Source organism: Acomys russatus, chromosome 13 (assembly GCF_903995435.1).
Source record: "Acomys russatus chromosome 13, mAcoRus1.1, whole genome shotgun sequence".
In the NCBI taxonomy this organism is placed as follows: domain Eukaryota; kingdom Metazoa; phylum Chordata; class Mammalia; order Rodentia; family Muridae; genus Acomys; species Acomys russatus.
This window is the reverse complement of record NC_067149.1, coordinates 60,207,348-60,224,313: the sequence shown is the minus strand read 5'-3', so window position 1 is coordinate 60,224,313 and position 16,966 is coordinate 60,207,348. Positions and strand designations below refer to the sequence as shown.

Sequence of the window (16,966 nt, the reverse complement as noted above, 5' to 3'; positions counted from 1 at the left end):
TGTTGACACACCGATGCTGGGAGTTTGCGCCTACTCAATACTGCTTGACTAGAAGTTGTGGTTGTAAGTATCCTGCTCTGTAAGTACAAGTGATGAAACAGCCACAGGTTCCAGTCTTGCTGTTAAGAGGTTAATTGATGTTGGGGCTTCCTGAATACAGAACTCAGGGAGGCTTTCTAGGTTGCAGATTCACCTCTGTGTGTACATAAACCTCTGTACTGTAACCTGGTCCCTTTGACTTATTTATATTCACTTATTATCAATTCATTAATTTGAAATAGGGTCTTAGGTAGCCCAGGCTGGCCTCACACTGGCTATATAATCAAGGCTGGCCTTGAACTTCTGATCTGGCTACCTCTACCTGCCAAATGATGGGATTATAGGGTCTGTTTTAGACCATAAGAATGTTTACTTTTCAAATGTCAATATTACAGGGAAGTAAAAGGTTCTTACAACACATCCCACGATCAAGTCAAGGGAGAGAGTTTATCTTGATGTAGATATGTGAAGTCATTTTATTTTCAGGCTTATATTTATTGGCTATTCAGAATTCTTAGGGAGTTACATCCTACCAGACTAAAATGGGAATTGTTTCATATGAAAATAGAGATTGGTGTGTGTGTGTGTGTGTATGTGTGTGTGTGTGTGTGTGTGTGTGTGTGTGTGTGTGTGTGTGTAGAGTGTATGTGTATATGTTTGCCATGAGGGCAGAGTGTAAAGCCAGGCTTTCTAACCAGGAACAATGCTTCTGCCAGATATGAGCTAAAACTGGAGTTGGCATCAGGTCAACGGGTGGCAAGCACACACTGAACACTTGAGTGGCAGATGGGCACCCTACATGGTGGGAGATCACTGTCAGCCATAGCTCTTTGTTGTCCTCCCATCTTCATCCAAGCACCCAGCAGGTTGCAGGCAGGTGTCCCCAGCAGGAAGAATCAGAGTGTGATTATGATCTGAAACCTTGGACCTACGCGGGGTGGGGGTGGGGGAAGACAGGAGTCTTGAAGTTTCTGAAATGCAAATACCCAATGGTAGGAGATTTCTGTTTCCTAGAGGAGCAGCATGATCTGCTTGATTTTGCACAAGCAATAAAGGAGACGGTATGGTCTGCCGTCTCCAGGGGTAATGATGACCACTTAAGACATTTGTGTTCATGTTGATAATAAACAACGGGCTGTGTGCTGTCTTGGTCAGATTACTTTGTGTCTTGGTCAGATTACTTTGTCTCCTCGTGGTTATCTTTATTGGCATCATCAAACATTCACCGAGTCCCTGCTGTGAGCACAGTCCAGCTCCAGGAAGCCACGAGAAGATAGAGAAGTGAAAGATGTGCTTTCTTTTAGAGAGGTGGTTTTCTGTTTAGGACTGAATTTAGACACTAGACCAGTTACGTGATTCATTCATTTAACACACATGTAACTGCATATTGAGCTCCGGTAAGTGTCGAACTCAGCATTTCAGAAGTAAGGCTGCAGGTGTACTTTCTGCTCTGCGTCACCATCAGCAGGGGTGATGGCAGGTGGATTGACTTTTTTTTTTCATTGCTTTGACCAGAATATACAATGAGAAACAATTTACACGGGGAAGGGTTTGTGCTTTTCATATGGTTTAAGAGGATGTAGTCAGTCATGGGAGTAGGAGTTGGGGTGGCAACAGGAAGTGGAAGTATCAGGTCACATTGCATGTGTAATCGGGAAGCAAAGAGCAGGCAGGAAGTAGAGCTGGAAAATAAGACATCAGGACCTACGCGCTTCCTCCAGTGAAGCTCTGTCTCCAGAAGTTTCTACAACTTTCCCAAGCAGTCCCCAATGTGTGTATGGGGGTGAAGGTGTGTGGCTGTGCATGAGTGGTGGCCTGACGTCAATGGCTCATTGAACCTGGTGGTTAGCACTTGGCTAGACTGGCTGCCTGTGAGCCCCTGCGAGCCTCCTGTCTGTGCTTTCAACCCTGGGATTACGGGTGGGCACCATTGTGCTGCACCCCTTACGTGGACGCCAGAGATGAGAACTCAGATCCATATATGCTGTCACGGCACACATCTTGCCTGCTGAGCCATCTCACTGGCTCGAATGATGCTGTTGTGAGCGCTTATATCTCACGTTGCTTTTCAGCGGCAGCCTTAGGTATACTCCAAATCAGGCATGCAATCCATACGTTCCGTAAGGAATGGGAGACTCGCAGCTCATCTCTTCTGAAGGAGCAGTACTATGGAGATTGAGCATGGATTTGACGTTCTCTTTCTGGTACAGGTTAGAATTCCTTCAACACTTGCTTTCATCGGGAGCTTGACAGAACATTAACGCGCATGTGCAGCACTGATGTTCCGTGTTACAGAAGAAGACATGCTTATGTTTTTGATAGCAGGTGTCAGCGTCAGCATTCTGTCACAAAACCTAGGAAGTCGGATTTTTTTTTCTCCCCTTCCAGACACTGGGTATTTATACTTTCTGAAGGAGGAAGTTTAAAAGAGAAAGAAATGGAATGTGTTGTGTGTTGTATCTTTACCTGCCATAAAACATGTTGCAGATTAGAACCACGTATCTGGGGTTCTAAACCAACTGGGATAGCTGCTTTTCTTTTTATTAAATAGAGATGCACCAAGAACTTACTCGTTTGCTTGTTCCTCAGGTAGGATGTTCAGTTTCATTATCAAAAATACCAAGGGAGCCGTGGGTTTTTTTTTTTTTTTTTTTTTTTTTCTCCCCATGAGAGCTCTGTGCAAATTGTCAGACACTTTGGCTGGCTGGAATAATTGTATAGCTTTTTGTGTGTCGTACTTAAAACAAAGCAAGATGTATGGAAAATGGGTGTGATGGAAGATAATTCTTCCCTTTCAACTCGAAGCTTCTCCAGTTTCCCCACTGGGTAGATTAGTTTGATAATAGAGGAATTTCTTAGAATTGGTGAACATTAGACTTTTGACTACAGCTTACATAATATCTAATTTTCTGTTTGTGTGGGTGGCATTTGACGGTTTTCAAGACATTTTGTTTGCACCACTGCACCACTGTGGCCTTGTTACAGTGACCCGGATGTGATCCTTAAGGTCTCCCAGGCTGGGAGGCAATGGGCACATACATTAGCCATGCTACAAGCTTCTTAACCGTGAGTTTGGGGCCATCCTGCGTGTGCGTGAAGTGCTATAGTCTTTCCTTAAGCACGAACATTTGTCCTTCCCAGAGTGAAAACCAGGCCTCTAGGACGCCTTCTCTGTCCCATTGATTCTTTTTTATTATAAATCTACTGATTCTTGGGGAAGAGCAAACATTGGTGGGGCTCTCCCCATCACCTGAACTTTTTCTTTAAATTAATGTAGTTCCTCAACAATTTCACTCATGTGTTCTACGTTGTGATCACTTTCTCCACTTATCCCCATTTCTCCCTCCCAACCCTGTTGTCCTTTCTCACTCGAATATTTTGTTTGTTTGTTTGTTTTATGACCATTTCGTTTAGCCAGGGCCATCTGTGTGACTACTGGGTTGAGGGCTGCCCTCTGGAGTCTGTTGGGTCAGCTGCCCACTGGAGTCTGTCGGGTCACCAGTGGGTACCGAACCGAAGGCAGTGACTCCCTCTCCTTCAACCTATCAGTAGTGTCAGTGGGTTTGTGATTGCAGCGACTTGTCCAGAACATGGCTTTTGGCAACCCGTCTTCATACCTTTTGGCCCATTTGCGTTTTCTACCCCCACTTTTGTAGTGTTCTCTGAGCCTTAGCAGGGATGGTATACGAGTATCTTTGTCTTAGTTACTTTTCTATTGATGTGATAAAACACCGCAACCTAGGCAACTTCTAATAGGAAGCGTTTAACTTGGGACTTACAGTTTCAGGAGGTTTGTCTTCATGACCATCATCACATCAGGGAACAGGGCAGCGAGCAAGCAGGCGTGGTGCTCAAGTGGGAGCCGAGTGCTCATATTCTGAGACACAGCCGTGAGGAAGAGAGACAGAGAGACCCTGGGAAAGGTGCTGATCTGTTGAGACTTGCAACCCCAGCCCCCAGTGACACACCTCCCCCAACAAAGCCATGCCTCCTCCAGCAAGGCCATGCCTCCTGCGACAAGGCTACATCTTCTCCAACAGGCTCCACTTCTTCCAATAAGGTCTCACCTCTTCCAATAAGACTATGTCTCCTCAACAAAGCCTTGCCTTCTAACCCTTCCCAAACAGTTCCACCCACTGGGGACCAGTCATTCTAATAAAAGAGCTCATGGGAGCCATTTTCATTTAGCACAGCTTAGGACTTAGCACTCCCCTACTAATCATTCTTAGCAGCCTGTGCAGCCACAGGTCTCTGCATTTACCACCCATCAGTGGGAAGCCGGCCTCCTCCTCCCAGGCGTGAAGGCTGAGGAGAGCATCCATTAGCCTGGTGCCCACTGCTGTGGGGCCTGGGTTCATGCGGAGCTACTCTCTTAACTAACACATTGTTGTCCATGTAGAGGGGTTCTCAGCCCGGTTCCTCACAGAGATAACTTAACCTACAACATTTCAAAATTGGTACTATTCAAATTATCGGGCTATTCATAAAATAATTTGTTTTGCGGCTTACAAATGAGCAGGGAGCCAGCCTGTTCGTGTACTAAGTACTTTCACATGACCACACCAACACCAACTGTGTTCACTACCCACTTCAGTTCGGCGTTAGCGAATTGGACTGTTTACTTCTGAGACCCAAATAAAATCACTTCATTAGCCAAGGCCCTACATTGTAACAGAGATGCTTTCAAGCCAATAGCAGCAGACATGTTCAGGAATTGAAAATCTCTAGGAAGAAAAAGCTACCTACCATATTAGAAGGTTACCCGACCTGGCGTCATTGTGGAGGTGATCTCTGCCAATCTGACCTGAGAAGTTACATTCTTTCTTTCTGAACACTCACTTTATATGACTGGACTAAGCAACGCAAGCAGTGGTGAAGAAAACAGCCCTTGCTAACCCACTGTTTGAGAATTTTTGCCTTAGGAGGGGGCACTAGGGGGAGGTTGTTTCTCACCGAGTCCCCTGTCAGAAGGACGGCCATCATAGGGAGCTCTCACAGTTAGATGGCTATGACCTCCAGGCCAGTCTCAAGTGAGTCTGAGAAGCCACATTTTCATGTACCATGGGCTCCAGAGTGCCCTAGTTTCATAACTCTGTTGCTATGATACCAATATCCCAACAAAAATCAACTTGAGGGAGAAACAGTTGATGGTTGATTTGACTTACAGTTTTACGTTATATTCCATCACTCCAGGGAGTCCCAGCCTTAGGAATACAAGTCTTCCTTGCAAGGAGTGTTGTAACCAGTCACATCCCATCCAAAGGGAACAGCGGAAAGAATCCAGTGCAAGCGCTAGTAACTCAGGCAGGTTTTATTAACTGCTAAACAGTTTGGGACTCAGGTACCAGGGAATGGTACCACCCACAGTTGGCTTGTTCTCACCTCAACTCCACTAAGAAAAGATCGTGATTCTATCCGACAAGCAATTGAGACTCTGTCCAGGCCATCCTAGGTTGGCTTAAGTTGACAATTAGAACTAACCTTCATATACGGGAGATCCTTGTTTTGCCTCAGAATAGGGTGCCTCTAGAAAGCTGGGTGCTAATTTCATTATGCAAACATTGCCAGTCTTGGGTTTTTTATTATTATTGTTTTGAGACAGAGTCTCCCTATGTCCCTTTGTAGTGGTATGAGGCAGATTTCCCGGTGCTGATCTAGACTTTGCAGATCCCAAGGATGCCCTAATGGGCCAGCATGCTGTGAGGGGAAAAATCACTACACAGGTCCACCAGAGACAGTTTAATTCTACAAAGTCTCACTGTGACTGCTGCCTCATGAAAAATAAACAAACAAAACCCACCACCACCAAAAGTTATTGTATGTGTGACCAAAGGTGATACCCAGTTAAGGAACTGGTATAGACTGGTTGATCTCCAAAAGACCTTTGCTGGCCCGACTGTATAATAATTGTACGATGTACATTTTTTTCACCAATAAAAATATCAGTGAGATTTGTAGTTTCATCAGTCATTGCTACAGTGGCTTTGTGAGATTGTATAACATGAGCACATTGGTTGTCGTTTAGCCGTGCTAGGCAGTTTCATTTGGGCAGTGCCTTTGTCATAGCCATCCATCATTTGTTGTTTTAAAATTGCATTTCTCCCTCCATCCTTCCTTCCTCCCCTCCCTCACTGATGACTCTTCCTCCTATGCTTCTTTCTATCTCCTTCCCGCTTTCTATCCTTTTCTTCCTTCTCCCCCCCAACCCCCCGCCAGATGTATTTTACTTTATTTTGCTTTTTAGTCTTTCGTATCCTAAGCTGGCCTTGAACTCTCTGTGTAGCCAAGACTGACCTCAAGCCCACAGCAATTCAGGCCTTGGCTTCCTTGCTGCTGGGCTTATAGGTGGACAGCAACACACCCGGCAACAGCCATTGATGCTTCTCTTCAAGGCTGGGGACCGTGAGTCGTCTCAATATAGTCCATGAAAAATCTAAAACTGGAATAACAACACTGTTACAGTCTTGTGCGTGTGTGAGGCTTTGAAGGCCGGTAACTAGAGCCCTGTGTTTTGTTAGCGGTGATTGTTAAGCAGCCTTGTTTGGGAGGCGTTAAAGGATCTTCTTTAGAGGGTTCCTAGTCACACAGTTCCAAGCTCAGACGGACCCAGAGCATCTAACACTGCGAGTGGGTGCTGTTTCGTTCTCTGTTCTCTGTGTAAGTCAGTCTTGGTGTGAAGATGGGGGTTTCCAGGCTTCATTGGAGAGAGATGGTCAGTATTGATGTTTTATGGCCGTGTGATGGGGTGTGTCTGCATATTTGCATGGGTGAGCGTCCCTCTTCTGGTCTGTTCTCGGGCAAAGACTGGAGTGCATTGAATGATTAACTCAGCCGGTGCTGAGCAGCTAGATGTTTTCAAAGTGTGTATTTAAAGTCAGCTCTTTGAGGCAGGTAGCATTTTCCTCTGTATGTACTATTTAAATAGTGAATGCTCAGTTCTTAATTTAGTCCACAAAAGAAAGAGTGTGTGTGTGTGTGTGTGTGTGTGTGTGTGTGTGTGTGTGTGTGTGTGTGTGTACGTACGTACGTACTGTTAATGCACTAATGTGTAGAAGCCAGGGGTGAGCATTATGTGACCTCCTCTATTACTTTGCACCTTAATTTGTTAAAGATAGGGCCTCTGACTGAACCTGGGAGTGGCCATTTTTCTGCTAGACTGGCTGGCCAGAGAGTGCCAGGGCCCCTCCTGTCTCTGCCTACCCAGGACTGAGGATCAGGGCAGGTTCCATGTAGGTGCTGGGATCTGAACTCAGGTCCTCAAGCTTGTGCAGTAGGTACTTTATACCTATTAAGGCATCTCCCAGCCTTAACTAATACATGAAACAATATGTGCTAACAGTGTCCATTGTTACCCAGTGTGAATGATCTTCCGATACCATGGCTTCCAGTTTTTCTTATTTTCGAAGTTTTCTGCCAGTTTGAAGCCCCCACTGAATGGATATGTAAAATTTGCAAGATACCAAAGTCTCCATTTTTTAGTTTTTCTCAGTCCAAAATAGAATAGTAGTAGTATTTATCACTGTGCATTTGTAAGAAATCAAATTGTTAAGTATATAAAGTACTTTTAAATTGCCTGGCATTTAGGAACCCTGCACTGAAGAGGAGGAAGGAGGGACCGCCTTCCAGTAGCTGGGGTCAGCATGTGATCCAGTGCTAGCCTCTGTTACTCCACAGGCCAGCTTCATGCACTGTCCTGTTGATGGCTTATTAACCTTCAGTTAATTACTTTAAGGGCTCCTGGAATGAGGAAAAATCAGAAGTTGTCAGGGTTATCTTACAGGGAAGAACCAGGTCTTTTTGTTTTACAAGTGATGTTTCTGTACCTGATGAGCCCCATGCAGGCGACACCTTCCTTTTCCTTGTTCACTAAGGTTTTTTTTTTTTTTCCCCGAATGGGTCTCTCTGTATTAGCCTTGGCTGTTCTGGATTCACTTTGTAGACGAGGCTGGCCTCGAACTCACAGCCGTCCACCTGCCTCTGCCTCCCGAATGCTGGGATTAAAGGCGTGCACCACCATGCCCAGCCTGTTCACTAAGTCTTAATGTTGATTATCTCTATGCCACAATGTACTAGAAGGGGTTTGGTTGGTCTCAGTCTAGAGCAGCTAATAGTTTCCCATGGACTTTGCCTTGAAAGCACCTCTCTCCTGTTGTCACCACAGAGGAAAGGATTCAGCTATCTACAGGATTGACAGGGCTGGAAGCAAAAAAAAAAAAAAAAAAAAAAAACATAGGGCCCAGGGCAGGAAAATCATTCTCTTCTGTACACTGACAACCGAACTTACTGGTGGTCCACCTTTAAACAACAGTGCCAGAATTTCCTAGGGATCTGAATTGGGGGTGCTAGAGAACCCCCCTGAGTCACCCACTGTGACATTTTATTTCATTGTTAGCTTGGCTATGTTTAGAGAGTCACCTAGGAGGTACATGTGCAGATGTGTCCTTGAGGGTGTTCCATTGATTTAATTCCGTAGGATAGAAGACTCGTCCTGTGTGTGTATGTGTGTGTGTGTGTGTGTGTGTGTGTGCGCGCGCGGTACTGTGCTGTGCACTGGAGTCTTAGACAGTAGAAGGGGAGGATGAGAAAGCGAGTTGAGCACCAGCTCTCATCCTGGTTCCTGGTGTCATATGCGGCACGGCCAGCCCCTTCATCCTTCTGCTCCCATGCCTTCCTGCCATGAGGGACAATAGTCTCAAACCCTGAGAAAAACAAACTAAAACAAAAAAAAACCACTCTTCATGACGCTGCTTTTGTCACAGCAATGAGAAAAGTAACCAACACCAAACTAAAGGACTGCGACACCACCCACCGGACTCTTCTCCCTGCACCCCAGACACAGACCCTGATGCAGCCTCAGTGGAGGCCAGAGGTGGGGACTGCACACGAGCTGAAGCTGTGGCCATTGTTGTACAAATTAAAAGGTAGTTATTAAAAGTGTCAGGTAAACGCTGACACATGAAGCTCCTGCCTGTGTCCCTGAGTGCAGGCTGGCTGGTGCCTCCCTGTGCAGGCCACACAGATGCCAGACAGTCCTCTCAACTCTCCCTCCCTGGGAGAGGTCACCTGTGGAGGGAGAGATTGCAGCTCTGCTGCTCCATCTGAGCCTGAGAGCCTCTCTCCACTGTTAACTTTCTTGTCTGCGGTTCCTTTTGAATATAGAGGCCTCTGATTACAATTTTTAAATGTTTTCTTTTTTCTCTGATATGGGTAGGCTCCAGTTGGCTGCAGACAACATGATGTGTTTCTGCACTTGTCTCTGTCTCCCTGCCTGTGGGATGACCCCTCTAGTTTATATACCTGGGAACCTCATGATGGACTGTTGTTAGGTGGGCTTCCTAAAGTCAGGCAGAGATTGACAGAGGCGAAATGGAACCTGGGAAATACTGGCTCACTCCTGAGCTCATGCCGTGTCTTCTGGCCTCAGCCAGAGTTCTAGTGAGTGGTTAGGTCCTGGGGCAGCCTTATACCTCATAACTTGCTTTCTATTTAGTTAAGTTAGTGTGTGAGCTTACACATGGTCTACAGTTTTGTTGTTGTTTTTTGTTTTGCTTCAAGATTAATTTTTATTTTTAATTATGTATCTTTGTGCACATATGTGCACATGAGTGCAGGTACCTGTAGAGGCCAGCAGAGGGCGTATGATTCCATGGAGTCATAGGCTGTTATAAGACACCTAGTATGGGTGCTGTGAACCAAACTCAGGTCCTCTAGAAGAACAGCAAGCGCTCTTAGCTGCCGAGCCACGTCTCTAGCCCCATGATCTATAGTTTTTAAGACTTTCATAGGTTTTCGTTGACAAGATTTCTTCCTTTGAATGTGATTTCCATCATCAACTTAAGCTGCTACCCGAGAGTAACTTCTGCTCACTAGTGTTCCCAGCGTGTCAGAGAACAGAGAAGGGGCAATGATGGCTCCCATAAGGATGCTAACGTTGCCTTTTAAAAGCTCATTAAAACAGTTAGTGACCTCAAGGGACCCATAGAGGCTTTTGTGACAAGCTTTGTTTACTTGTGTTCTGGTGTATTAGTCAGGAGGGTCGAGAGAGAAGGAGCCGATTGAGCCACGGAGATACAGGCAGATGAGGCGGGATCTGTCTCACAAGGCTGGAAACTGTGACAGCTCAGCACGGGCTGTCTTCATATTAAAGAACCAAGGATAGCCTGAGTTCCGGAGCCTCAGCACCAGGGAAGCCATAGGTGGGATGCTCAGACTAAGGACCCACTTCTCAGAGCCTGGCAGGAAAGACCTAAGTCTCAGTCCAAAGGCCAGATGACATGGAGCACTGACATGCAAAGGCAAGAGAAGACGGGCATCCTGGGTCTGGAAGAGACCGTGGGAATTCCCTCTTCTGCTGCCTCAGTGTTCCATTTACACCTGCAGTTGATTAGATGGTGACTGCCCACAGTCTGGGAAGAAGGACCCTGCTCAGCAGATGAGCACATGTGCTCAGCGGCACAGCTGGAAACAGTGCTCCCCCAGCTTCTAGGTATCCCTTAAAGCAGGGAATCTGACACCCAAAACCAACACTGCCCTGTTCAGAAGACTCTGAGACCCAGTGTGAACTCCACTGTCCCACACACCCTGTCCAATGACTCTGAGACCTTGAACAGGTTGTATAAACTCCTTACACCTCAGCTCACCACTATAGCGTGAAAGCATTGTATACTCCCAGATGACTGGGTGACTGTGGAGGTGACGTGATTCAACATGTATCATGTGCTTGCTGTAGTACCCGGTGTGTCAAATGTGTGAAGAATTGGCTGCTCGGCTGTAACTGCCTACGTAGGACCTGCGCTCCATAAAGCCAGGCAACATTATAGAGTGGAGTGAATGGGAGGGGCTCATGAACCTCCACCCCAGCTGAGGACAGCTGATGACTTTTCTGGGAAGAGGAGTCATTTTTTTTTTCTCTAAGGGTGTGGCCCCTGGTGTGCCGGTGGGAGGCCCACACCCATGATAAGGGCTACCTGCGTTAGACTTGGTGGGTATTAAAAAAACAATGCATAAAGTTGGGAGGGGATAGGGTAGGTCTGGGGGGGGGTTGGAGGAGGAACTGGGAGTGAAAATAATCAAAACACATACATTATATGTATGTATGAATTAACTTAAATATTTTAAAGAGGGAAACCAAGTCTTATCTAGGACTAGGAAGCCTTGACTAAAGAGATACAGTGGTGGATAGGAACGAGCTGAAGAAAACATGGCCTTTGTGCACTGAGGGGCAGTGGTGAAAGCCAGGCGAAGATCTGAGGTTCTTACCCAAGGCTGGTAGGTTTCCACACACAGTATTTAACTATGCAGCACCTTGCGATTTTGTATTATGACCCTATTTTTCTGGTGCTATAATAAGTTACCCGGGGCTGTATGCTTTATAAAGAAAGAGGCTTATCTAATTTATAGTTCTAGAGGCTGAAACTCCATGGGGGGGGCAGTCCCTTGGTTCAGCCCCTGCTGACGGACTTATGACAAAGTGTGTTACAATGATGGAGGCACTTGTGACAGCAATCTCTGCCTCCCTGACATCCAAAACCAACACTGCCCTGTTCAGGAGACTCTGAGACCTAGTGTGAACTCTGCTGTCATACATACCCCATTTCATGAGACCAACATGGATCTCTTCTGAGGACAGCAATCTCTCCCCACCCCCCGACCTCATTACCTTCCATTAAACTCTTACAGATGAGCCTGCAAGCCTTCTGTTTGTCAGCATCCGGGAGACGCAATCAGACCATACTCAAACCATGGCAGTTTTGACCCACAGGTCCTGGGAGCGGTGTGTACTCATGTGGATTCCTCAAGCATTTATTAAGCACCTCCTGCTACCAGGTGATCTGCAGGGCCTGTGATCACAAGAAACATGCCTGTGTCTTGCTGTCTCCTTTTGGCACTTATCTGCCTACGAGACAGATCTGCAAACAAATGCTCCTATAACATGATAGAAATGCCCCAGGAGTCACATCGCCTGGGCTCGGAGAAAGCTGTTCTTCGTTGATGCTCTCTTTCTGAAGGTGGGGAGTTTCGAGTGATAGGAGGCTGATCACCAAGGACAATGAACTATTTGTTATGTTCTAGTCTAGGTGCTTTACGTGTCCTGAAACAGCAACTTTAGGGTACCTACTAGAGGAAGCCATTCTAGTTTGCTTTTCTGTGGCTGTGATATAAGACATGCACCAAAAGCAACTTGGGGAGGAAAAGCTTTATTTAGCTTTGATGTGCGATTATAGTCCATCACTGAAGGATGTGAGGGCAGGAAGGCAGGCAGCAAGTGAGGGCAAGAAGGCAGGCTAGAAGTGAGGGCAGGAAGGTAGACAGGAACAGAGATTGGAACCACAGAGGAGAGCTGCTTGCTTGCTGGTGAGTGCTCTCGTGTGTGTGTGTGTGTGTGTGTGTGTGTGTGTGTGTGTGTGTGTGTGTGTCTGTGTGTATGTATCTGTGTCTCTCTATGTGTCTGTTTGGGTGTGTGGGTGTGGGTGTATATGTGTCTGTGTGGGTGTGGGTGTGAGTGTGTGTCCTTGTCCCTTTCTCTTCTGCTCAAATAAGTTTCCTTATATAGCTGGGCCCTATCGCAACAATTAGCAATGAAGGAAATGCCCCTGAGGCACCTCTGAGGGCTGATCTGATGGAGAGACAGTTCCTCAGCTGAATTTCCCTCTTCCCAGGTGTGTCAACATGACAGCCAAAGCAGTCATCACAGAAGTCTGTCTTTAATTTTTTTTCCAGTGACATTTATGCATAGACTACAATTTAGATCAGAAAAAAAAAAAAAAAATACAGACAAAGCCTTGTTGGTTATATAAAATCTACCCCAGGCTGCAATATGCAAAAAGGCTTCAAATATGTTTCTTGATGTTCATTAACAACCACGGGGAGTATTCTTGGCATTTTTAGAAGCGAGTCTAATTTTAGCTAGCATAAAAAATAATGTTAACTATCAGAAAAATAACTAGGTGCTGACAATTAGGAAATTTGCTATTAAGTACTTAACACTAGGCACTGAAAATAATGTAGTTTATATAAAAGATTAAAATATGTGAGATCTTTCATGCATATAATGGCCCATATTTAAGCATGACCATACACCAAATGATAAGGATTCTGTTGCTGGTCCCTGAATGCTACCTCACCATATTGAGTGGAAGGAAGTTTTCCGCACTTGCAGGTGAAGTATCCAGAACTTGCCTGAGATAGTAAAAAGCTGATAAGTGATAAAACCATGCTCAACCTCAAAACCTTTGTTCTTTTCACTTTTCATGCCCAATTCCGCTTCATCACCTGAGGATTTATGATCATTTAAATGACAAATGCATTGTGAAATCTTGGGGAATGTAAGCCATCACTTATCAACTGAATTCATCCCGTATCCTTCAGTAATGTATTCTATGCCAATAAAAGGTAAATAAAAACTTTGGAGGTAAATGGCACTCACAGAGGTGTGGGGATGGCTTATAGTGATTAGGAACACTTGCTGTACTTGTAGAGGAGCCAAGTTTGGTTCCCAGCACTCAAGTTGTGTACTCACAACCATCTGTGACTCTGGCTTTAGGAGATCTAGCACCCTCTTCTGGCCTCATTGGACACCTGCACTCACATGTGCACATACTCCCAATAGATACACATGCATGCATACATACGAAGAAACAATAAAAACAAATCCTTAAAAAACCACCCACCAACAGAAACAAATTCTTAGAGCCTAGCAATTTTCTGATAGTTTTTAAAAAAGATTTATTTATTTATTATTATGTATACAGCGCTCTGCTTGCCTGTACTCCTGCAAGCCAGAAGAGGGCTCCATATCACATTACAGATGGTTGTGAGCCACCATGTGGTTGCTGGGAATTGAACTCAGGAACTTTGGAAGAGCAGGTGGCGCTCTTAACCACTGAGCCGTCTCTCCAGCCCAATTTTCTGATAGTTTTAAACAATCATTACTTTGCAGGAAAGTTGCTGGTTTTGAGGTACTGTTATTTCTAATAAAGACATTAACAGTTACTAGCAAACAAAATACTATGTGTCAAGTGAGCTACTGTGAGAACTGCCTTCTAGCATTGGTTACAGTTATTATTTAGTAAATCAAATATTTTACCTTCTGGGATCATGTGCTTAAATTGTAAATTATTATTGTTTTTTAATGTTTCTGTTATAACACATGAGGTGCTGGTTTTTAACATTTATTTCTTTGTTTTTTTAAAAAAGTCTATCTTATAGAATGACTTATACATATTTATAATAAAGTACATATGGTAGAATAACATGAATCCAGTGTCATCATTCAGTGGTTGCTAATCCTTGGCACACCTTGCTTTGTTATGTCCTGCTCCGGGTCGTTGTTGCTGTTGCTGTTTGGGTTTGACTCAAGACCTCGCCAGGCAGCTCAGGCCTTAACTCACAGTCAGTCCCCTCACCTTCCAAGTGAGAGCCGTGCGCCACCACGCTCAGCTGTAACTTTGTTTACATCCTCCCTTATGAAATCAAGCCAATTTCAATCCTATTTTTGTAAATACATTATTTTTTTAATCCCCCCAAATATTAATGCATCTAAAGGATTTGACTATAATTTCATTATCATAGCTCAAATATTATTGGATATTCAGTTAGTATCCAGTGTGTTACTGGTTTCACAGATTTATCTGGGCATTGACTTTTACTCAAAGTCTAGCTAAAGCTCTTTGACTCATGTGAGTTGTAAAGTCCCTTTCCTTTCTCACCCCTCCATTACTATCACTGTCCACTCACTGAGGTATCTATCTGCATTTGCCCTGTGGGGTTTCCTAACAATAGGGGGTTCTAGTCTCCTCTTAGTAATTTAACATGTCCCTCTGTCCTGTGTAAATTTGTGTGGTTGTGTGTGTGTGTGTGTGTGTGTGTGTGTGTGTGTGTGTGCACATGCGTGTGTGTGTAGTGGTAGAAAGATCTAAGATTCAAACCAAATTTGGGTTTTTTTCTCTTCCATTTTTTTGTTTGTTTCTGTTCGTCTTTTTCTTTCTCTTCTTCTTGCTTTTCTCCCTCCATCTCTTATGTTCTGCTGTGCAGTGGATGCCTTCTTCCCCAGTGAGAAACACCTTGTGAGGCTGTTTTCTCTGTCAGATCCTGTCCGGTTTTCTGCCTAAATACTCAGGCATTGGGAGGTGCAAATTCTGATATAGTAGTTGCAAAGTTTTCTCATTTTACCTGGCATACTTTCATATAAAACCTTATTCTTGCTTATTGTTTGGTTCAGTAATGTGCAGCTTATTAAAAAGAAAAATTGGACACGTGCTCAATTCTTTCTTCATTTCTGAGTTTTTAAGGAGCCATTTGGGAAATGTTGATGTATTTATGAGAAACACTATAGAGTCATAGGGTGAAATTCTGTATACATGCGTACTGATAAATGATAGAACAATGGAAGAGCATTGCCTTCGGAGGACCATGAGATCATGTGGATAGTAGCTGATGAGTCAACTTGATGTGCTCTGAGAAATACAGCTTCTGAACACAGTGACCCTGTCACCTACTTAGCCAGTCCTGGGACCAAGCATGAGAGCCTGAGTTCTGAAGACAGACTTTCCTGCCTTCAGAGTTTAGTTCTGCAGTGACCATTGCTCCTTTACACAAGTGACTTGAAGTTCGCATGCCTCATTTCCTCTTCTGTCACATCAGGCTACTTGAGGAGCCTCCAGCCCAGGGCTGTTGGGATTGAAGTCATGCACAGGAAGTGGGGCTGGACCTACATAGTGCGTGCTCAGTGTCAGTCAGTTGCTTTGTATGGAGCGAGAACGCCTCCGAGGCTTGTTTCATATGTTCCAGCTTGCTCAATGCTGTTGCTTTGCAACCTTAGAATTGAAATGTGTACACGCTGAGTAGCAGTAGCTGTTAAAGTCATCGAGAGGCCAAATCTCATGCTGGCTCTTGCTGATACTCTGTTATGTTATCAAGAAAAAAATATTTATATCTGTGCTTGGCAGTATTTCTTACTGAGCTATGAGCTATATGAGGGAAGAGCCTTACGTTATAAAATTGTTTATAATGTATTGCTGAGACTCATTCCTGGGCCTGAGTCTGTAGTATTTTCACTAAGCGCAGCAATGCTTCACTTTCCAGCTTAGTCTATTAATATGAAGTTTAGATTCACAAACAGGTCGATTTTCTAGATATCCAGCCATGCGAATGAAAGTAAGGTTTTTGAAATGTGAGAATATTAAGATGGTGAATATTTTTGGGTGACTATGTATGACATATGTGTATCATACATATGCATGTGTGTTTGCGGTATATCCGGTGTCTTCCTTGAAGACTCTCTACTTTTTGTTTTGACACAGAATTCTTGAACCTAGAGCTAATGGAGTCAGGGAGACAGGCTGGCCAGCAGATCCCGGGGTCCTTCTTTCTAGCCCTATCGCCAAGGCGGCTGCTGGCGTGAGCCACTGTGTTCAGCTTTTACATCAGTGTTGGGGACTGAATTCAGTTCTTTATGCTTGTATGGAAAGCATTTTGTCAACTGAGCCATTTCTCTTGTCCCTTAACAATATTTTATATTATCATAAAATTTTAAATTTTATATTATCATGAAATTTTAAAATAATTGTGTGTAATTTAAATAATTTGGTTTCTATGTTTGTCTAAAGGCCTTGGACTGAATACACCTGTGCAGTTGAACATGGAGTATATATACATGCACCTCTTTTTTTTTAAACATATAGTTGATAGAGGGCTGGGAAATATTAAAATGTGTAAAATAATATATCCATTGCATTTAGGGTTAGGCGTGTATCCAAATCCCACTTTAAATATTACTTTGTGCAGAACTGCTCTGCTCCTATAAGGAGTAAACCAGAACAAATTATTTTATTTTTTTTCCTTTTTAAAAATTAATTAATTCATATTACATCTAAATAGTTATCCCATCCATTCAATCCTCCCATTCCTCCCTCCTTCCTGCTTTCCC

The 16,966-nt window shown here is 44.3% G+C and overlaps 1 protein-coding gene across 1 annotated transcript in view; it reads left to right on the top strand.

The window, feature by feature from the left end:
• Eps8 (epidermal growth factor receptor pathway substrate 8) overlaps positions 1-16,966 on the top strand; it is a 169,631-nt gene that overhangs the window by 38,474 nt on the left and 114,191 nt on the right. The window lies entirely within an intron of this gene.